This window comes from Cupressus sempervirens, chromosome 1 (genome assembly GCF_028749045.1).
Source record: "Cupressus sempervirens isolate cs-2001-9-10 chromosome 1, ASM2874904v1, whole genome shotgun sequence".
NCBI lineage: Eukaryota > Viridiplantae > Streptophyta > Pinopsida > Cupressales > Cupressaceae > Cupressus > Cupressus sempervirens.
Genome location: NC_143118.1, coordinates 737,699,787 through 737,723,830, shown reverse-complemented (window position 1 = coordinate 737,723,830; position 24,044 = coordinate 737,699,787).

Below are 24,044 nucleotides of genomic sequence, written 5' to 3'. Positions count from 1 at the left end.
TAATTGAATTTTGTTAAAGGATCTATAAATGGGGAGGTAACAATTATATATTAGAATATTAGATGGTATTAATGTAATGCCTTGCCAAGGGATCCAAAAGAATTAACCTAAAGTTTACTAAGTTTTTCAAACAATTTGTTTTTTTTAATCAAGAAAGATAAATCATTCACATCAAACACATAGTAGCGGAAGCCATAACATACAATCAACTAAAAGCATACATAATAGGTTACATTACTTAAGGATACCAAGATTTTGAGTCCCATTTAATCTAATTAATACTAAGTCTAACAACTACCACATCCACATGAAAGAATAATTAAAGGTCCATAGTCCATAATATAGATTTGGTTCAAATGCCTCTTCGCAATTAAATTCGAAATGCTCAATCATCCACTGTACATGTCATAGGGTATTAAAGGCTTAAAAGATTAAACATATGTAGAAATAAAGATACATCATCCTCATCGACCATCATACAAGTGTAATAATAAAGAAAATGAATCCAATAACATACATGATACATCCATCCATCTATATAGATATAACAACCATCATAAAAGATATCCATCCATCACAAAACACAATTATCTAAGTCTATGGTTCCTCCTAGCTATCAATAGCATCATTAGACCATCGTGGGCCCTAGCCATCCCCCACATGTAACATCCCAAGCCACTAAAGAGATCATTGGTACTATAGTAATAGGGATGTCACTCCTAAAACATGCTACAACATATGCATAAAGAAATCTAACATGCAAGAATAAAGCATAAGATGATCCTACAAAGTAGATAACATCATCTATCACATGCTAATCATCAATATAAAGAAACGTGTTAGTAAATAGCATCCATCATAAGATATAACATCCATCATGATGATCCATCAACATAACGAAGGTAAATTCCAACAAAGAATGCTCCAACCATGATGACTACGGATGGATCTCAATCGTAAGAGTGAAAAAGCACTACCACCTAATCATGTGGAACCTAAATGGCCCACTCCCACCATTCTGAGGAGATAATCTCAAGTCCCAAATAAGATATCAAATCACATAGCACAAGTCCTCTCTAAGTCTAGGAATCCTAGAAGTATACTACCTCAAAGGTTGCAACATAAAACAACATCTATACCCAAAGGCACACAAGACACACTGGAATTTGCTATGTAAGTGGGAAAGTTTCATCACATCAATCATGCTAGAGTTAACCTGGTAGTCTCTCAATAGACCCTGGCCCCCTAGTGATCCCTATGTGGCCACTATTATCCTCTCGTACTGACAAGGCATACTATGAAATGCAAGGTCATAACCAAGCATTTTCTCTACTCCCATCCTAGTCTGTACTAGCACTCGAGGCATGGGCAAGAACATACAATTATCTTAGGTTCATTTTAATCCTCATTTAGTGTAATTTTTTCACTTATTAATACAACTTACGATAACTTACACTTGAAGCCTCTTAGGGCCCCAGCCCCCATTGCAAGCCACTTCTCAACACTACATATAGATAACCTACCCTAGGCTCATGAAATCACAAATCAAAAAATCACCTCAATCCTATACAAGCAATTAGAAAGCATCAAAATATAATCCACAATGTTCACATTAGTTCTCCACGAGAAACTAGAAAGAATCAAATGATAGATCATAATATCCATCGGTTCTCAACAAGAAACTAGAATAAATCATAATGTCCATCAGTTCTCAACATTTGAGCAACCGAAAAGTATCTCAAAATAATAGTAATCAATGACTCCAAAATGGTCAAGTCAAACATAGCATAACATGACATCATTAAGATCAAAACAAACACTTTAGTCCCATTAAGGCGACTAGAAAGTAATCCAAGTATAACTGATCGAGACTCAAAATGTTTAAGTCAAGTATCTCATATACATACATCTCATCTTGATAGAGGAAGACTAGAAAGCAATAACAATCAATAAACCACACACATCATAGAGCATGAAAAACCACACACATCATAGAGCATGCCATTGTATTACCATGGTTGGGTTTTAAAAAGATTGAGACCAAACAACATCAGCATGACATCACATCTCATAACCCCCGAGCCTTTGGTAGACGTCCTATAACTAGTCAACTATCTAATCAACCCCAAAACACAAAAACACAAGCAATATACAAACAACAATGTAAGTTCCATGTTTGGGTTTAGCCTTGAATACATAATATCAATTTATAGTAAAGTTCCAATTTTCATTACAGTGTAAGCATTCAAATTTACAAGGGTACATCTTACTCCATATAGTTCAACCCATTCATTTCTTCAAATAGAATACAAAATCACCCCATTCAATTTCTCAAAATAATCAAGATGCAAATACATGTTTCAATTTACTTTTGAAATCACATAGTTATGACAAGTATGAGGTTTCAATTTTTGTTTCAAGTATATTTCAAGAGTATAAGATTCTTCATTTAATCTCCAAGTCAACCCATTTATCTCTTCGAATGAAACATAGATTTGCCCCTCCATTATTTTAAGCAATTTACTAAAATAATCAGAAGAATAATTATTTACTTGTATAAATCATTGTACTACCACCCATTGACTTTTAATAAAATCATTTGCATTATTTCACTAAAATTCAATGTTACTAGTGGAATAAAATTCCCTTAATATTTAATTTCTCCAAAAACAATTAAAGAATAAGTAACCATCTATTATTTAAATTATTAAAATATTCCTCTTTGATTTTCAAGAGATTCATCTTGACTCTATAAACTAATATTACAATAACAACTTCCCTCATTAACTAATCTTAATTAAATAACATTTAATTAAATTAATTAATAAAGTATATAATTTGCAATCTACAATTCTAGATCATTTTAATAATAACTTAATTAAAACTTAATTGCATATAGATTGGGGTCATTTCTCATATTAAATAAGAGCCTAATTACCCTTCTTGACTTAATCAATTCTCCAAAATATTCTAGAGGCAAGCTACTTATTTAATCTTATTAATTTGAATAAGTAATTCCAATCTAACAAAATCATAACATTAAACTAAATCCACAACTTCCACTTAACTATATCCATCATTAACTAAATTTAATTAAACTAATATTTATCTAAATTAATTAACGACTATCAACCTAAGATCTTATCAATATCCCAATAATAATCAGTTACTAATATTTAATAAAATTATCAATAATCTTATTAATTAAAAATTACACCATATTTAAATGCATTATTATTTAAATTAATAAATAATAAAGCTCTTATAATAAAGAAATAAGATGGAAACCTTATTAATAAATATTATTAATAAAAGAATATTTATCAATAACATAACAACCTTATTAAAATTGATTTTATAATAATAATTAATTCTAAATCTATTAATGAAACTATTAAACATCAATAACCTTCATATAAAACTTATTAATAATTTAATATCAAATCACATTCAAATCTCAATCAATTTGTAAATATATATATCAAACCTTTTAGGGTCCATTTGGTTGCTGAATATAAATTAAGCATTGGCATTCAGAATGTTGGCTTTGGGATTCTAGAATTTGGAGTCCAGATTATGATTATGGAATTCAATTTGGGACTATTTGGTTGACCAAGAATTCATCGTGAGAAAATAGTTTTCCTCTATTTGGTTGCACATTGTAGAATTGGAATACTAGCCAAAATAAGCGTCGTCTTTTTTATTCAGTTTTTTAACATGAATGAAATGTATTTTTAATATTTTAACAAAAAAATTGCACTTAGCTGCTACATACTATGCTTAGCTATAAAATCGGTGCAGCCAGAAAAGAAATGATACAAACCTTTGAATATTAACCATTAATTTATTGAGGTTGACTTGCTAATCCCCCTGCACAGAAATGGTGGACTGTAAAATCGTTTTGCCTTTCTGTTATTTGTATCGATGCTTTGAAATAAATGAATATATCTCTATTATGACAACAGATTATGGATTGAAAATATGGTCTTATTTGTTAATCAAATCATATACCCAAGCATAATGATGATTGTTATATCAAAACATTGAAAGCCTGACATTATTAAACTTTCAAATCAGAAAACTCTTACTACTACGTGCATAAAATAACATATATTGCACTTCATTTTGAATCTTTAATGTGTACAATTTTTGCTTCTTGAAAAACTTGGGAATTCGTCTATACAGATGTTTGGTGGAAATATTTGAATCAAAACTCTCAAATGTTCAAATGCCAAACCCAAAATGCAAAACCCTTCACAAACTACCCAGATTTTGAAATGAAAAACCCTTCACCATTGATGTCATTGAAGAAAAACAATAGTATCTGCAAAAGATAAGAGCCCCCAAATCAACATTTTATTGGAGTAGAAGTAACATTTGATGGATAGAAGCTGTACCCAGAATGAAACAAAAATAAATAAAAAATGGATACCTGTGTGAGAGACAGAAAAAATAGAAGTGGCAAAATAATTGAGGAGAACAGCACGCAAGTAAAAAGAGGATAGAACAAGTGAGAAAATCCTAGGTCAAGAAAACCTCAAAAACAATTCATTTCTAGTAATATCCAATGCTCATTTTTATACAAATTGGAATTAAAATGAGTATAAGACCAATTCTACCTATTTAGGTGAAATACCAAATCCAAATTTTGCGGGGTTAATGGGTATACTAGATTCTTGTTTTTTTCGATTCCCATTCCGACTTAGCCTACCCAAACAAAAAATTAAAAATTTCCAAGAATTATGTATGCTAATTCCATCCATATTCCAGCAACCAAACAGGCCGTTAATGTACAAAGCTTTATTAAGTCTGTCGGCTTTCATTGAAGTCGTGTGACCCCTAAACTATATCAACAAACATTATTAATAAATTTAAAACTTCATAAAAAATATATATACCACCCAACGCAGATAATAAGGATTGCTAGTTTTAATGAAGGGTCGTGTGGCTCCTTTGCTACACATCGCAAGTATATTTTGATGGTGCAGTTCAGTAACCCAAGGACGCCGTCGATTAAGAGGTGAGTGGGGGATGGGGTGAGGTTAAACCCACCCTTCCAATCATATTTTTATACATGCATCCAAATAAACGATGGAGCATTCAACGCTAGCAGAAAAAATGGCATTGGGTAAATAAAGGAATGTATCAAGATGAGACAGTGTGAATGGGCAAGCATATAGAGTAGTCATTGATGAATCATTTCTAAAGTAGCATTAAGTGTTTAAATTGCAAGGTGTGTTGAAGACATTCGCAGTAGGGATAATAGATCTGGTAGCAGCCTTTATGAGAGGATGTGAATTGAGTATGAGGCATACAAATTTAATTATTATTATTGGCTAACAAACATATAGGTAGGCCTGATAAAACATTTTTCCAATGTCTAGTCTTAAAAGCACAGGTTCGAATTTGTGTTCTATATTTACTGACAAGTAGATAATATAAGATTAGGCACCAAATCCAAAGTGTTTCATCCAAATCCTTTGTGACCTAGACGCCTCATGAAATCTCTATTTAAATTGAAATAAGTGTAGACCATGAAAATGATGAAGGTTTTAGGCTCTTACTTGTTGAATACGAGTGATTATCAAAAATATTTTGAAGCATTTATGCAGGGATACAACACTAGTTATAAACTGATGGAAGAGGAGAAAATAGAAGACACAATGGGGCAATTGTTGCCATATATTCTTTCTCTCTCTCCCATTGCTCTAGTGTTTATAGCTATTACATTTAAGGGTTTTCTTTAGACTTTTTCCTTGCGGGACAAATACATGAGACCTTCAATTCCAAACTTGGGAACAAATACAATAAAGCCATTAGATCTCATTTTGATAAATCTTACTTTTGCATCAATAAGCTATTTTCTAACATAAATAAGTGTATGGAGTTTAACTAATGCTCGATTAGCCATTTGGGCATTTTTATGATGGTAGTTTAGATTGTCAGTGATGCTTGTCAATTGTGTCCATTCATGAAACACAATAGGTAACATGCTCAAACCCAAAGCAGCAGCAAGTAATCTATGAACTATAACATTTGCATAACGTCATATGGGTGATGTGATATGAGTATACAAGGGGCTGCAAGACCATAATGATGGAACTCAAGAGGAGTAAGATCTCCACTACAGAAATAAACTGCCTAGGACATGCATTTTGCCATAAAAATCCAGACTAGCTATATTTTTAAATTATTGTAATAGTTGTTGTCTACTAATATTTGTCCTCAATCGACACTGGCAGTGATGAAGGGATTCTTTTGAAAAGAATTGTGAATCACATAGTCCAAGAGATAAAGAATGTGAAGGTACCATTGGATGTAGTTCCATATTTAGTTGGATTTGGTGATGATGTACGAGAGTTTGAATCAATGAGATGTCTTGGGGGTAATAGGAACATAGAGATTGTGGGGATTGTCGGCATGGATGACTATGGTAAAACCACACTGGTGAAAGAGATATATAATAGAAAATACTCATCCTTTGACAACTATAGCTTTCTATTTAGAGTAAGAGAAAATCCATTGCATGAACTACAAAAACAACTATTGGAGGATGTTATACATGTGAGTATACCATTCAAGGATCCAAGCAAGGGCAATTCTATTTGCTGCAATGTTATATATGGAAAAAGCTACTCCTATTCTAAAATAGATTGTTTCAATCTCTGTTATAATGTTGGTAAGAGTATGATGCCGTATCCAAGCTTTCTATATATGTTATCCCTTAGATTTCTTCACACACAGAAATAATCAACATGCATACCAAAATTTCACAATATAAAACATTCATCACAAGAATTATGCAAATAGTCATTTAGCAGACATGATGAAGATAGGAGAGAAATGAGCATATTTAAAATATGTGAGAATCACAAGTGTCTACCTGGACACTGATGCTAATCACTATGCCCTAGAAAATTGTAGAGAAAATTCCTCCTCTTGGAACCTCCTACTTTCTGAAAAATTCCTTCTCCAAAATCCGCAACACAACCACATAGTATGCCAAAGAGTATGATCAATATGAATGTTCACTATTATCTGAAGCATGGAAAAGCATGTAGAAGCATATGAGCTTGTCCATACACACTAGGAAAGATTATATATAAAGGTCTCTAAGATGTATCTAGAATGTGTCTAGAAAGAACTAGGAGATAAGCATGACAACTAAGCACATATCTTCCACGATAAGAAGATAAACATGATGAATTGTCTAGATTGTTGTAGACACCATGAGTTCAAATAATGTGCCAACTCCTAAGTGTAGACAACATGTGCATAATTAGAGTGCAAACTCTTGTGTTGTCAACATGAGAACTCATAAGAGTTCGCATACTGTTATGTGAATAAGTATTAAAATAATTCACATTACTTTATTTAATATTCACTTTTCTCTTTTTTATTTAATTTATTAATTTTAAATCTCATGCACTTATCATGCGATCATGAAATTTTTAATAAATTAATTTCTTTTCCACTTCTAAATTTATTTTCGAAACTTAGTTGATAAAATATTTCTTAACTTAAATATTATTATTATTTAGCACTTATTTAAAAATGAACTCTAAATATATTATTATTAAATTAAATATATATTATCACGTTCCAAATTTAAACTTATAACTTTTATCTCAAAATTAATTCTTTTATTTAATTAATTTCCCAATTAATTAAATAAAATAAATATTAAAATATTATATTAATTTTTCATTAAATTAAATCATTAATTAAATCTTTTAATTAGACTTAATTAATAGGAAATTAACCAAGAAAGAGTTCAGCAATGATAGCAAAAATGTGAACTAGGGTAGGCATTAAAATTAATAAATTTTATTTTAACTTTTGTACCATTGAATCTAATTAGTTAATATTTATATGAATATAGGTAACATATTACAAAGTAACCTCGAATCATGTTCATCATTTTTGCCTTAGAAAAGTTGATGAAAAGAGAAAAACTATGATTGTGGAGTTTCAACATCATTTAAGGTGGAAATTCATTAACATGCAAATGATAGACAACCAATCACAACCACACTTCAGTATTATGGAGTGTTGGAGGATATTATAGAGCTTGATTTTATGTCTTTCAAAAAAGTTATTTTTCATGTTAAATGGTATAAGCTTATCAAAGTGGGTGAAGAAAGAACTATCTTATTTCACAACAATGGATTCTATATGAGAAATACATCTAGGTTTGAAGCCATGTTTGAACCTTATGTGTTTCCAAATTAATGTAAACAATTTATTTTTATTCCAAACTTAGAACAACTTGGATGATCATTTGTAATTGATTATGACCCAAGAGGGAGAAGAGTAACATTTTCTCAAGATGTAGAGGACCATGATATACTTGAAGATGTAGAAGTACCCCTTGAAGACATAAATGACCAAGATGGAGATGATGAAAATTTTCTTGTTGATGAGGCATATGGCCAAGATGAAGATCATGCTGAGCCTACTGAAGTGTTCGAAGGAGATGAGTAGCCACATGCACATCAAGTCCATGAAAATGATTAGTTTAGTGATTTTCATATATCTCTATTTGAAGGTGATGAAGACCATGAACATAATACTATTAATTTATTTGTGGATTTAGGTCACATTAATGATGGGGTGTATATGCCATCAGACAATGAGATCTCATGTAAGGATGACATTGTTTGATCACCATGTTCACTTTAATATGGTTGCGAGGATTCAATGAAATTTGAATAAATAATTACATGTTAACTATTATGTTTCTTGATTGTACACAACATGTAATGTAAATAAAGTGATTTGAATGTTATGATATTGTTTGTGGATGTCTGTAATGTATATTCATTACAATATTAATAATAGTACCCTTCATTCTAATCATCATGACAAGTCTATGATCTTATTTGTTCTCTTCTTGTTTAATAAATTTAACATTGGCCATGCTCTTCAAATTCTAATTAAGTTGCAACTTATAATAGGATGGATCTCTTATCAAATGGTACATTTTTTTGAATCATTTTGGGTAAAAGGATAGAATGAACCTTGTTAAATCCACCTATTGCAAAGTTCTTTTGTTGTATCTTTTGAGAAACCATCGATATTGGTAGCAAACATGAAGACTCCAAAAATACTAAAAATTAGTATTGTAGGTATGGTATAACTAAGGTCATTCCGTGTTTCAACATTGTCTCATGTCCAATATGTATCATGGATTCTAGATCTAACATAGGTAGAGTGATTCTATATGAATGGACTCTTATTTTATAGTAATTTCAAAGCCTTATTGGTTACAATGACCTCAGTGAGCCCATAAATTTTATGTCCATTATACTCCAACACATCATTATAATGGACTGCACTAGATGCCATGATTTTATTACCCAATGGTATGTGAATTCGAATAACATTGATTTTGTAGGGAGGATCATCCCAGAGAGTGATGTTGTCATCACTTCACATTAGCATGAATTTCTACAATAAATTCTCTCATTTTCTTCTCAAGGAAATTAATAGGGTCCAAAGTGAAATCCTGAAAACCATCCATATAATCAATGTTTTTCCACATAAATTCAAGAGGTCTTTTTGCTTCTAGATATCTACTACTACTAATTTAAAGTATCAAATATTTTTGTATCCTTATTTGTACCGGTGAAATCCTGTATAATTGACTCATATAAATACATATTAGAATGGTTATACATTTGTTACAATTTCTTTGTTCACACTAAAATTACTTTGGAAACATAACCTTCTAATCATAAGAAAGCATTCCCTTGTGTGAATATAAGAGATTCTTTTAGATATTTGGAGCACATACTCATATTGTAGCCAATGATGTCATGATGGAGGTCAAAGAAGGAAGAAGTTATATCCAGCTAAGAAGGCCATGGATTTATAAATCTAAATAAATAAGGGGACATCCAAAATAATTTCTTAATATTTACTTATCCTAAGGTTATAAGTTGAATTCAGAAACATGAACCAAATATCTTTCTAATAAGAGCTTGAAATGCAAGAATATTTAGAGGTCATCATAGAAATCTTTTTGGTATAAAAATATACATAAATATAAAGCTGTCATGATAAAGAATAGAGTTAGGCCTCTATATGATATTGCATCAAAATTAATGTTGGTTTCTGATATAGAGAGTGTGACAATATATCAACAAAGAATCAAGCTAATTTTAATTTTAATTTACCATGCCTATCCAAAAAAATGAAATGAAATTGAAGAGAAAAGCTTTAGGTTTACCCATGATGCATTTAAGGTAGCATGGACTTTTATTAAGTTATTTTTGATTTTTTTCTCAGAAATGAATTGATTGTGGTTTCTAGTATGTCTGGAATGGTTTGAAGGGAAGATAAGTGCAAGAAGTTGGGTCTCACTTTTGGGAAAAAAGTGGAAGTGTTTTTCCTATTTTTGAAATTTTCTGTCAATTGATGTCAAAATTTGAGGCATTTAGAAATTGAATATAAAAAAACTTCATAAATAAAAAATTTATTGTTCATAATCTATTTTTTGAATATGTAATTTATTTGTGTACCCATATGATAGATTTTGTTTTCGTTATGGATCTTTAAAAATCATTTTTTTTAAATGCCTATTTTAGGACCATACCGCACTCATGTACAGACACCATAATTTGACACAAATAAATGAATTTTTGTAAATTATTTTAAATGGAGTTACCTAATACATCTAATATTGATGACAATATTTTTCCTTAATTTTTTATTGAATAATTTTTTTTTATTAATTATTAATTGGCTATAAAGATAAATTTTAAAACCTCTCGTCTACAAACACCATAATTTTATCAAAATTTCACTTTTTTCAAAAATTCTTTTTTTAAACCTCAAAAGAATTGTATCTAGATTGATGATATATAAATTAATTTAAGAAAAATTATAAAATAAAAAGGTTATTAAAGTTTTAGTGGACTTCACTATTTTACATTCTGGTACCACCGTTCATTAAAAAAATGCAAAAATAGTAAACAAAATCATAGCACAATAAAATTTATATTTTTGAAATCAAGACAGTGAGAGCTCTAATGTGTTTTTGTTTCATAAAAAAAATTGATTAGGAAGACCCTCTAAAAATTATGGAAGGTGTAAATTTGTTAGTTCAATGCCTTAGCCAAATCTTGAGAGGTGAAAGCATAGACTTGGTCTCACCAAGCCTATCCCAAACCAAAATCCAAGGTGGAGGAAAAAAATCTCACCCAATATTGTATGAAATGTGTTAGAATCTGAAAAGATTAATAATCTAGAAAACTAGTGCAAAGAATAAATATCTGAACTATGAATGCAAATGAGACAAAATCAAAATAGCATCATAGAGTTAGTCTCCAAGAGAGTAATGCAAATGCTGGAAGCAAAATAGCATTAAGAGGATGCAAAAACAAGAGATACAAACACAAGCCAGGTAGCATGCTTATATAGGCTAGGAAGAGGGAGGAGGTGGCAACACCAACCAATGAGGAGCAACCATCCATCAGACTAAAGATAGCAAAGTATCTTCCCAAGATAGCTAATGGATGCTCACATGTAGGAAGGTGACACCTCACAACCATTTACCTAATAAGACATGCTTTATTAACCTAAGCAAGATTATTAAAAGTGTAGGAAAAATTTAGCAAAATAGGAAAAATAAAAAACTACACTAACACCCCCCCATAAGCGAAGCTTAGGTGGATGCTAACCTAGCAAAGCTATGAAAGCAGGAAAATGGGTCCCGGCAACAAGGCCTAATCAGGTACCCAATACAAGAAAAAGAACTAGATGAAGGAAAATAAGCCTCCAATCTAGGAAATGTCCCAAAGAGAGGAACAAAAAAGAGCATGAAGCATCTCCGAAGCATGAAGCTGCAAACACTGTCAGAAGAAACTGCTAGAACCCCCATTGAAATAGTGCATGACCAGGTAGAGAAGATAACGTCTGAAGAGCTGATCAATCAAAGAGGTGACCTCCAAAGGTAGGAATGAATGAGTGTCTATATAGTAGATGGACCATCTCACCGAAATGCATAGGTCCCTAGCCACTGCATCCGCCTAGTACATAGGAACAAAAATTGAATATGTAGATCACTCAACCGAACCAAAGAAGCAATAGAGCCAACAGGTGAACCCCCCCATAATGCTGAACAAGGAGAGGGGTGACAGGAACACTGAAATGCAATGCCAAAAACATCTGCAAGAAGAAGAATCAGGAACACCAATAGTGCAATAGAAGTATAAGCACAGGATAAAGGGCAGTGTCACCGACACACTGCATGGGCTAATGTCGTGGAAGAAAAATTCACCTAACAAAGGTGGATGAGCACAAAATGGCAAAACATCATGACCCCCCATGGCACTTTATAACTGAGTGCGAGTACAAACAAACACAAGGTGTACAAGATCCCAGATATGCAAAAGAAGGCACTTTATCTCAGTGCATTTATAGAAAAAGAAATGCAACAGAATAGAAGCATACAATGTTTAGAAGTCAGAAAGAAGAGTGAACCAAAAGAATAGAAGAAGAGATTCTAGGACCTGTAAGATCCAAGTAATCTGCCAGAGTGAGAAAGTGCAAAACTCAAAGGAGAAAGAACCTAGAGTAGAATTTGGACAAAAGACCTCTGCAACTGAATAACTCACAGAACCAGCTTTCCAACGATATCTGACGAGCCTAGAAAAGAGTCCGAATGAGCGAGATATGGCTCACGGAAGGCAAAATAGAACATTTTGCTTTGACTACCAAAACAGGCAACTAGACTGTAGCAAAAATTAAAAAAATTATCCCATCATCTCCTTCTCAGAACCAACTTTTCGACACATTTTTTGGATCGAAAAAATACGTCCGTATGCTCAAGTTACGGAAGAAAAATTGACAGAGCCTCCTCATGAAGAGCACATGCTAAAAGTGAAACTTGGGCAAAATAATCAAGGAAACAAATAGCACCACTACGATCTACTCAAAAAATATGCACTTTCAAAAAAAGAATCACCTCGATACGAGGTCATATGAGAAAGTTATGATCCTCTGAAGTTTCCAAAATGAGAACTATGCACAGTCATGGCTGAGAATCTGCAATTTCTGAAGAATTCATGCATGAAAATCAAAAAACAACTCCACTAGTGGATAGAGCACAAAAAAATAGCCAAGTTCATAACAAGAATCATAAAAAACGGAGTTCTTATGAGCAAGAATGAGACATTTGAAAACTGCGTTCAAATTTGCGACTGCCAATGGAGAGGGGTATGGCTGTAGCTTTGCATGCTTGAGTTTGTAAAATATACAGCTTGCATGCAAAATCTAAAAGATACCCAGATGGTTTTTTGGGGCTGCGAACAAAACCCAGAAAGCATTTTTCTTGCTGATGTACAAAAGATGTTGATGTATTGTAAATCAGACGCCTTTAACAGTAAAAAACGGCTCCAAAAATCAAAAAATGACCCAAACAACCAGAATATGACATGAAAATGCTGGATCAACTTCCTAAGTCCATCAATGGCATGCTGGAACCTACTAAACTGATTGAAAACTCCAAATATGCAAGTTGGTTGTCAGATTTGAGATTGAAACCCCAGAGAAAAATCATTTTTGTCAAAACTTTTCTGATTCTCAGGATCATCCAAAGATGCAAGAGAAGAGAATACTTCGTTTTTCAAAAAACTACAATAAAGTTTATTTGCCCTCCCTGAATCTCTCAAATAAGGAAGCTAAAACCTATTCTTGCACATAGAAAAGCTCTGATACCATGTTAGAATCTGATAAGATTAATAACCCAGAAAACTAGTGCAAAGAGTAAATATCTAAACTATGAATGCAAATGATACAAAATCAAAATAGCATCATAGAGTTAGTCTCCAAGAGAGTAATGCAAATGCTGGAAGCAAAATAGCATTAAGAGGATGCAAAAACAAGAGATACAAACACAAGCCAGGTAGCATGCTTATATAGGCTAGGAAGAGGGAGGAGGTGGCAACACCAACCAATGAGGAACAACCATCTATCAGACTAAAGATAGCAAAGTATCTTCCCAAGATAGCTAATGGATGCTCACATGTAGGAAGGTGACACCTCACAACCATTCACCTAATAAGACATGCTTTATTAACCTAAGCGAGATTATTAAAAGTGTAGGAAAAACTTAGCAAAATAGGAAAAATAAAAAACTACACTAACAAAATGGACACCTATTATTTGAAATTCAAAAAATGGGTACCCATTTTGAAAATATCAAATCAACATACAAAATCCCCCCAAAAAACAAAATTTTAAATTTTTAGAAATGGGCACCCATTTTGTAAAAAAATAGATACCCCTTATTTACTTTTCAAAAATGGGTACCCATTTCTAAAAAAATACAAATTTTTTATATTTTTGAAAATGGGGACCCATTTTTTGAAAAATAGAAAATGGGTACCCAGTTTTTTAAAAGATAGGTGCCCGAGCCTAAAACGAGTACTCATTTTTAAAAAAATAGGTACCCATTTCTAAAGGAGCACGATCTCAATCCATGGACTTCCATAAAATTGAGACCCAACTCCTTGCTTCTACTTTCCTTGAATTATTAGCACATGTCAAAGAATTTTTTTTAATGAGTTGAACTTTCACATACATTGATACTGCTCATAACTTTATCCTAGCCATAATTGATATAAGGGTAAGTAGAATGCCTTCGAAGTGGTAAATAATTGGATATTAGTATTGACTTCTTAATTGATATTAGTGTTTCCAATGCCAAAAAAATGCCAATAGTTTTAAATTATTGGTTATAATATCTAATTTGTGGGGTAGCCTTAAATCTATGATTGTTATGCAAATTCTACAATTAAAAATAAATAGGAAAGAAGAAATTCTCAACAATGTTAGATACTCTTTAGATTTGATTGTGCGATTGCATTATCTAATCTAGGAATTATTGAGATAGTCACAATCTGAAGAAGAAAATTTTCTAGTGAACCATTTTTTTTGTCATTTGACCCAATGTTTTTCTGTAATAAAAGGTTCATTACTAGGTTGAGCTACTTTTCCTTAATGAAATTCAAAAAGGGATTCCATTCAGTAGGAGCTCTTATATAACTTACATATATTTGCTAATCAATATTTTTTCATCTTATGTCATTATGTGTTCTTTTAGGAATGTGATTGTGAGTGCTCTTGCTTCTACTATGGGGGATGTAATGATCTTGAATGGTCCAGATGAAATGCTAAGGAATGGACAAGGGAAAAACATTACAATGATGGTGCATGAAGTAAGTTTGAAAATGATCTTTTATAGGTTCAATTATCTCATGTTTTATATTATATCATGTTATTTTATGTTTTTTAAATGTAGCCCATCTCTAAAATTGTTCAAATCCCTATTACATCCTTTAGTACTTCTAATACTATGCCAGTTGTAAGATTTTATCTAAATTTTTATGCAATTAACTAACTTGTTTCAGCTTTCATATTTTGTTAATATTTGGTTTTTTTTTCATAAGGCCTTCCTAGAGAAACTCCATCAAGCACACATCATGGAAGACCCAATTATGTCATCTGATACATCCGATTTTATGCAAAAAGTAAAATTCAATCATATGTTTGTGTGGGATTAATTATTTCTTTCTAAAGAAAGGCTGATGGTGCCAATATATAATATTTATTAATATAAAATATAGTTTAGGATTTTTTCTTTGAAATAAATTTACATTCTCTTATTAAACTCCTACATAGTGTAGAAATAAATCTCCCATACAAAAAATGATACAATGTCCTCCATATTTAATAATATATGTTTTTAAATGTACTACTCAACTCACATCCAAGATGTTAAAATAACTTTTAAATATTAAAAAAATACATATGCCTTACATTCTTGACTACTATCCATCATAGTTGCTAACTTTTCCAAAGGATTCTTCATTAATACTATCTTAAATAAATCCCCTTAATTAATAATTGGGATGCCTTCAAAGTAATTGTCTAAACCCACACCACAAACAATAATTTTTATCTTTCTAATGATAGGAAATTGAATTTTTTTTTGTTTGATGAGACTTTTCTTCATATCATTCTTGCATGTTCTATATTGGTGATTAATTTGATTTTCGTGCTTCCTTAGTTCTCGCGGATAGTTTCTTTTGGTAGTCACTATATAAGGATGATTACTTCTATAGTAGTTCCCAAAATCCTACTCTCTCTCTTGAAAACCTAATAAAGGAGGAAGCCATGCAAGAATATTAACAAAAAGCCATAAGTCAAAAACTAGATAAGCTTTTGTTTAAGAATATTTATCTCCTTTTATATATTGGTTCTATTCTATCAAGGATGATTTTACCTCTCCATCCTTGTGCATTTCTAGAACAATGTCTTTTCAACCAATCATTGAGTGACTATTTGGGCAATAATCTTTTCTCTGAGGAAATGTTATTAAGTTCTTAAATTTTATGTATCTCTACCATGATATTTGATTAGCTAATAAGCTTCACCTTTGATGTATGATTGTGGATGGATAAACTAGTTAAAATATGTTTTAAGACCTTGTCTTCAGTAATCAGAATGTTGAAGCTCCCAAATTATTGTCCTTCCTCTCTAAGAATTTAAACAACCTTTAGACTAAAATTGTAACCTGAATCTTCAAGATTTTGATTCACAAATCACATGATTAGGATGGAATTAATGACATCTTCTAGCTGAGAACTTAATGTTTCACTTATACTAGTTGACTCCAGTATACCATGCCCTATATTTTCAAAGTATCAACAATATTTCTTACATGTTCATCATTTAGAGTATTAAAGTTTCTAATTCTATGTCCTCTATTTTCAAAATATCAACGAGATTTTTGCTAATTCCACATTTTATCTCATCAAGTGTCCCTTTTATTTAAAAAAATGATAGATTTGGAATTAATAAGTTGTTGCAGTTTTCTGTTAAAAACAGCAACAAACTCTATGTTATTTTAGCAGTCTAAGGAGATCTATATATTTATTTTATTATCTCAATAATATTTGAACTAGTAGACATCTTAAGACTAGTAGGACTAGCTGTCTCAACAATGCCTATGGAAACATACAACTTGATCACTTTGTTGGCCAATTGTGATGGATTTGCGCCCTCTAATGTATCTACCACCTTCCCATCCTCATAGAAGAAAAAATATGGAACCAAGAAGACAAAGCATGCTTCTAAAATTTTTGGTTGTTCTCAAGCTTCAAACCCGAGGAATTTAATTATGTTATTTATCGTATTATAATAGTCTCATATTTATGTTTGTGTCACCAAGATATTTCTAGATGTGTAATGCCCTTGACATTTGGAGTGGATACATCCATCATAAGAGTTACATCAAGTGCATTACCTCATTGCATGCCATCTACATCAAAAATGGATGGTCCCAGTATCCCCATCAAAATAGACACTCATGCCCCTATTAGGAGTACATCATAATTAATAAATAATCCATCATGTGTGCGTTTAGCCAGAATTCTTCCACCAACACCTGAACAAGTTTCCTTAAGGAGTGTTGTGGAGTCACAATCAAGAATGTTAAAGCTCCTACCAAACACTATTGAAAATGCTGACATGAGGAATGAGATACTTAAAAAAATTGAGTTATGTGAGAGGACATTGTTGGGGAGTGGAGGGATTACTTCAACTGAATAGGTAAATTTATCTTTAAGTATTATTGTATTACTCTTTTGTAGTTTATATTTTTCTTCAGCATTATATATGTGAGTTTTTATTGTTAAATAATATTTTATTTTTAATACATAGCACTATATAATATTTTAAATACCTTTTTCTTGTAATTTATAAACCTTGTACTACACCTATTGACAAGGTATAAGTACTCCCATGTTTGAAAAGGTATAACTGGAAACTTTTATTGTTTGATTGACACTTCTCTCTTATTCTTTTTCTTCCTTTTATCCATTTTCATTGTAATACATACCAGTTGTCTTTCAAAACATGTGTATAATATTAATTTTTTGACATACTTAACCTTATATATTATCTTTGTATTTATATAAAATATTTATACAAGGTTATTTCCAATGTATTCTCTTTTTATTGTTATCTGAACTTTACTTGAATTATCTTTACTTGGGTCAGTATAATTTAATATTGTTATCTTACCTTTACTTGGTTCATGCATTTTAAAATGAATTTATTTCTCCTAACTTCTTTTTCAATGTGATAAGCCACCATTTGTTGTCCACTAACGATGTCTATTGTGTATTCCTCAAAAAATCTACATGTTTTCATGAAATATTTTATACATTGTTATTTCCAATACATTCACTTTTAATTGTTGACATAACTTTACTTGGACTATCTTGAATTAGATCATTGTTAATTTAATATTGGTCTATGTACTCTAAAATTTCTTTCTTTCTCCAAACTTGGTTTTCATTTCTATAACCTTCTATTTATTGTCCAATAAGTTTATTGTTTTGACTGTGATTATTATTTGAATGGATTGGTTTTGACTATGATTATTATTTTAATGGATAGGTTTATTGTTGAACATATTATTTTTGTAGTTCTTGTTGTTATTGGGGTCTATGCATTGGTTTGGGAAGCTATGGTTTTCCTAGCATATGATGGATGTTTTCTTTTGTTGAAGTGAATGGATGTTTTAGATACTGAAAAGAGGATGCATGGCTAAGTAGTTAATAATGGATGGTAATGATATTTCTTGTTGCACATGAACATCGTTTGTGTCTTGTTTGATACAGTGGGAGTGAAATTTGGGATGCTTGCAACATATATTATTGTTTGATTAAATCTCTATAGTGTGAGTAGAAATGATGTGGGCATTCTATAGGTGATTAAAATGGATTGGTAGGAGTGTTAGATGGAAGAATGGGCTTATTACTATCCCCATAGGTGGTATTCTTGTACTATATTATGGTGCTAATTGTGAGCCTTGCTGAGACATAATGGTGGCCTTAGTAGTATGTAGGGTGTTTAAAGTGGATGCTTATTATTTGATGGTGAGATTTTGGATAGCCATTTGACTAATGGTGGGCCTTGCAATGTTCAGAAGTGTAGATATGGGTTGTGTAATAGAAGTAGTGGCAATAGGAATGCTATTGGATACTACTCATGAGGTGGAAAATTATTGTGGTGTGGCATGAACGAATGGTTCTGTGATTAATGATTGGTTTTTCTCAAAGATGTGGCCATAAAGTTAGGTAGATTCTATATTTGGGTCTACAACCTATCGTATTACTAGTTGGTGTCCTCCTCTAGGAATGTAAAGGGGAACAATGGGATTATAAGGGCCAATTGGTGATAGCAATTTACCGAATAAGGGATGTGTTGAGTTTATGATTCATGTAGTTAGAGAAGTCCTTCCAAAGTCAAATGCTCCAATATTATCTATCTGTAAATTCACAATGATGGAATTGACAAGTATCATATGTCTAAAAGGTTATTTGATACCTTTAAGGTGGTTGTAGTAGGTCTTGAACTTATGATTTTTATGTAATTGTTTCTAGATTCTGTGGGGATAGGTCATGCATAACCATGAAAGGCTTAGGGTCAAGTTGTGAACAAGATGAGGTTCCACTAGGATTAGGATCCACATCTCTTTTCTTCCTTTAAGTCTTTTTGAGACATATTATGGTTGGCATGAAATAAAAGTGTGCTAAGGTGTGGGATGCAAGTGATATGATGGTGAATGTGAAGAGTACAGTGAACTCTAGACCTAGTGATCAGAGGATGATGTCAAATTTATGATGGCAGGAGAAATAAAAGTTTGCTAACATGTGGGATGCAAGTGATATGATGGTGAATGTGAAGAGTACAGTGAACTCTAGACCTAGTGATCTAAGGATGATGACTAATGTAAAGAAGATAGGATGTGAGATTATGCAAGGGATAGTAATAGACGATTAGTCTTAAAGGTATGATGCCTATAGGACCTAAAGACTATCTTAGTATCAAGGATGGATGGGATTATTTTTCTATTTGAAATCTTAAGGTGATGGTGGATGTGTTAACTAAGAGTAGACTAATAACCTTTTGGAAGATGTGAGATAGTCAAATGTGGAGATCAACCTATTGAATAAGGTGATGAGGGACAAAAATGACAAGGTAAACTACCCTAGACAAAAAAAAATTTCCAAGTACAGTCATCATATAATGATGGATGTACAACATATGATAGAAAAACTCTAGGATAATGATATTAATGATAGTATAAGATGGGGGTCAGATACATGATGTGATCCAATGAGAATTTTACTAAAGATTCATAAAATATTCTCTAAGGGTGACATATCTAGAAATTATTTAAGGGATGATGATGTATATGATAACTTCTAACAACATCTTTGTGGCAAGCTTATGCAAGTACAAAGTTTGTGAGGAAGAAGATGAATCTAGTCATTGTGGAGCTAGGTCATGTATGTAATGAATTTATGGTTGACACCATGTCTAAGTGTCATGTTTTAGACTTTAAATAATTCCACTTTGTTTGTAATGCCACTTAAATTTTGTGTTTCTCAATTTGGAGTTCTTTCACAAATCTTTATTCATATTCTAATTTTTGAGCTATATTACTTTTTCTCTATAGGCTAGTGATGGTTTGAGCTTGACCTTTTTTAACTTCAGCTTGGTTTGATGTTTCATGAAAACTCAACTTGACTCTTTTGGATAAAAACTTTTAGTTTCAAGCAATGACTATTTTAAGTGTACCCTAACTTAGGTTGAAAGACATGCAAATTTCAAGATAATGGGTCAAGCGAACAATAAATCCCTCAAAGGATAAAGAAATTCTATGAGAGAAATGCAAATGACCTCTTTTAGAAAAAGGATTTTTGGTAGAACCAAAGTGTGTAAGTTCAAAAAGTGTTTTTTGTGTGGTCAATCACAATAAAGACACTTCAAGAAAAAGTTATCAAGCTATAGTCAATTTGGATTCAATACATTATTCATAGATCTATAGGGAGGAGCCAATGTTTGATGTTTTCTAGTTCTAGTGCATCATGTCCCTATCAATCTAATAGGTGAGTTGATAGAAGAGTCAATTAAAAAATTACATATCAATTAACCTTCAAAGTATCCAATGAGGATTATCATTTCCCAAAGGACATGGCTCTCTAAAAATGCTCCTATTTGGGAATGTTCTCCAATAAGGACCTACATTTTCCAAAGGACGTGGCTCTTTAGAAATGCTCATAAACTTATTTTGTTTCTTCTTGCTAACCACTCTTTAGTATACACGTTAAATATTAGCTAGATATATTTTGCAAAAAATAAAAATAACTCAAGGAAGTATTGAGAAGCAGTCCTTGAAACATGCCAAAAATCCATTCATTACTAATTGAGAATTTAATTAATCATAAGTATTTTCTAGTATATGACTTCAAATACTCATTATTAGCATACATGGGTCTTTCTTAAAATTAAAAATTGGATGTGCTTGAAAAGGGAAAGTTTGTTTGCAAAAATTGATAAGTGTTAATCCCTTAGCATTTAAGATTGAGATTTTCTTATTTTAAATCCCAAATAAATTTTTTTATAATTGCATTTTTCATTGACCTTTAACTTTCAAGACTTTTTTTTGATTGATTTTTAAACCTAAATTTGAAATGTGATGTGAGTACATAAATTGTTCTTTTTCATTCCCAAATCGAAGCATGAGTAAATTTTAAGATTAGAAATTCATATTAACTCCCAAGATTGTGTCTATGCAGACTCAAAAGAATTTTGGTACCAACCAGTACTTAGAGGTGAGATGAATCACTCTAGATTGTAAAATTGGTTACTCCTTTAACTACTCTAAACAAACTAAATGCAAACAACTTAACAACTAAAACCAAAATAAATGAATTAATGTAAAAGCAAGTACGTTCACACAAAAAGACATTCATCAAGTTTACATAGATATTCATACATTGAAATCCTTGATTAAAGGATGAAAACCATAGTTGGTATAATATATGCACTAGCCCTAATAATACATCTAAAGGGTTGCCCTGTTATGAGCTACAACTATTTCTTCTAGAAACACATCCTTTAAGGAATGTCTATAACTGTCATGGCTAGACAAGCCTTTAAGAGATATCTTGTTAGAGGATCTCCAAGTTTCCTTCTAAGAGACACCTTGTTAGAGGATTTTATAATAAGGTTACTTACATGAATCTTTCCCTATCAAGAGCTACAATTAGATGCAATGGTAAGCAAGAAATCTAATGTACTAGACCTAATAAGGGGCACTAGTTTGCCTTGTAGATCTCAAACTCATATTCTTGAACATGCAATAATCTCCTTTTAAACTTGGTGAGTTCTCTAGTCTAACTTCTTCCCTTGGTTGTTTTTAACAATATGTCATTGTATCTTCTTTTAGAGAAATTGATTCACTCATTAGTGCTCCTTTTAAAGCCTCTATGTGTTGTTCCCAACACTTTTCTCTCTTGCTAACTTCTTCATGGTCTCACACCAATAAATAAACAAAAAAACCTTATCTTTGGTTCTGAGTGCTTATATATATTCAGTGATGTCAGGGAAAAGTTACCCATAAAAAAATTACCCCACTCATTTTTTAAATAATTTTTTGAATTTTTAGTTTGGTCTATTAATAGGAAACCCATGACCCCTATACCTATGTTCTAGACTTGGTAGCCTTGCCAGTCTGGCTATACACCAATAGTGGTCTCTCTCCTTTCCTTCCTTTGTTGTTTTTTCTCTTTTCTTTTGTCACATCTATCAAACACATTTCTTTCCCATCCCACCCATGGTGACTCACTTTATTAATAACATGGATCAACTACCTTTCACACTTGTCTACTTGATATGGTAGTGCATATGAATTCATATTGGTTTACTCTTTTACTTGTAAACAAAACACCTTGTGTTGTCTACTTCTTTTGACAATTTTTTGATCAATTTACCCATTAATGAATATAATCTTTATATCACACAATATTTATGCCAATGAGAATTGTAGGTGTTAGAAATTCTTTAGAATAACAAAAAGGGGGTAATGTCCAATTCAAACTTTTTCACTAAGTGTAGTGAGCCTATTCAACCATTCATTCATCCAAGCTTTAACTTTTCTAATCAAAAAGTTACTATAAATCAACATGCAAGCATAACACATTAAAGAATCAAAACATAAGACAGTGATTTAGGTGGAAACCCAATTTGAGAAAGGCCTACCCTATTAAAGGCTTACAACACACTATTAAATGTGACCTTGTTAGAGGATTTATCCACCTTGTTAGAAGTGGGCTTGTTTAGAGGACTTTAGAACATTCACTTGGAATGCCACCCTATTAAAGGATTTACCAATGGCTATTAAACCAACCTAAGTCCATAGGATTTTCATGTGTAATACAATTGCTAGAGAGTATTAGAAAATCTTTGACCTAATTACAACATACAACTTAACTTGCAGATCTCAAATCACTCTTTAGCTCTTCCCATTGCCCAGTCTTCAATCTCTACAACTCTGTCAACTTGCCCTCCTTTCAATCTTTGTCTCCTTGATTCTTCATGCTAAATGTAGTAGTGCAATCATCTTTCTCTGACCACTTGTCAAAGTAGACCCTCTGTGCTCTTCCTTCTCCTAGATGCCTTCCCCTTGACACCCTTCTAACTTGCTCGTTCTTTGGCACTCTAGCAACAACAATAGTTGCTTCTTGGTCTGTGACTCTTTAAATAAAAGTATGGAACTTCTTTTCCTGCTCGATTATTTTCTTCTTTTAATTTCAATTCTTATGGATTAGGTAGGATTCATTGAATCTAACCCACATTTTGTTTCCTCTAGAAATTTCTTGAATAATCCTTTTGAATTTTCTCAAAAACGGTTTACATAAAATTCTATGCCACCAGCTCATCATCCTTATCCTCCAACTAGTTCACAAAATTCAAGATAAAAACTATGTCAACTTAGATTTGGTGAATCTTTCACATTTCTAATAATACAACAGCTTAGCACTATTGAAATACTGGTGCTTGACACATACTGTGTTACTCAGAATCAACTACATTTTTCTGATGCTCCGCACCTAAAGTTCACCCGACACCTACAAAGATTTTCTGATGCTCGGCACCTGAAGTTCACTTAGAACCTA